We start from the raw sequence: 728 nt of genomic DNA, 5'->3' as shown, positions 1-728 counted from the left end.
GCTACAAGGAACCAGGTAATAATATTTCCTCTCGCCGCTGTCAAAATAAAGCACATCCGGTGAGGATCTGCATAGAAGCTTAAACATGCATCATATCAGGGGTACAAGACACAGCAGGATATCACGACATATATACTTGACGTTTACTTGTAGGTGTACTTCAAAATGCAAAAAAAAAAAGTTAATATTTTGAGGCAACGCAAATAACAGCAAAGTGGAAAAGAAAGTTTAAAGATTTTTTTTTAATTCCTTAAAATGACAACATAGCTTTTTGTCATTTACAAACATTCAGACTCTTCAGAAAGTCCCTATGTGTGTATGAAAATGTCAGGACTGACATTCACAAAAGAACAATGATCTGCATCTATTATAGAACACAGCAGGAAGCTGTGCTTCAAGAACAGGGGTGGGTCTTTCAAAGTAAAATACAGAGCACTTTTCTACTCCCCTTGAGGACTCAAAGTACTTTATACAATATATCTAATTTGAAAAAGTTAAGGTTTGTCTAAGTGCTTTCTAACTAACGTTGCCAGTCCAAGAAACTTCTCCAACAAATCATTTTAGCATGCAGACTGAAGCAGCCAGGACTCAAACCACCAACCTGCTGATCAGATGGCCTGCTTAACTTCCTGAACCACAACCACTCCGGGTCAACCAAGCCATTCCGGTCAACTACCTCTGACATTGAGGAGACCCACTTTGAAAGAGCTATGTCCACATTGTGTTAA

Source organism: Neolamprologus brichardi, chromosome 6 (assembly GCF_056152115.1).
Source record: "Neolamprologus brichardi isolate AB-2024 chromosome 6, ASM5615211v1, whole genome shotgun sequence".
NCBI classification, from domain to species: domain Eukaryota; kingdom Metazoa; phylum Chordata; class Actinopteri; order Cichliformes; family Cichlidae; genus Neolamprologus; species Neolamprologus brichardi.
This window is presented reverse-complemented; position numbering follows the sequence as displayed.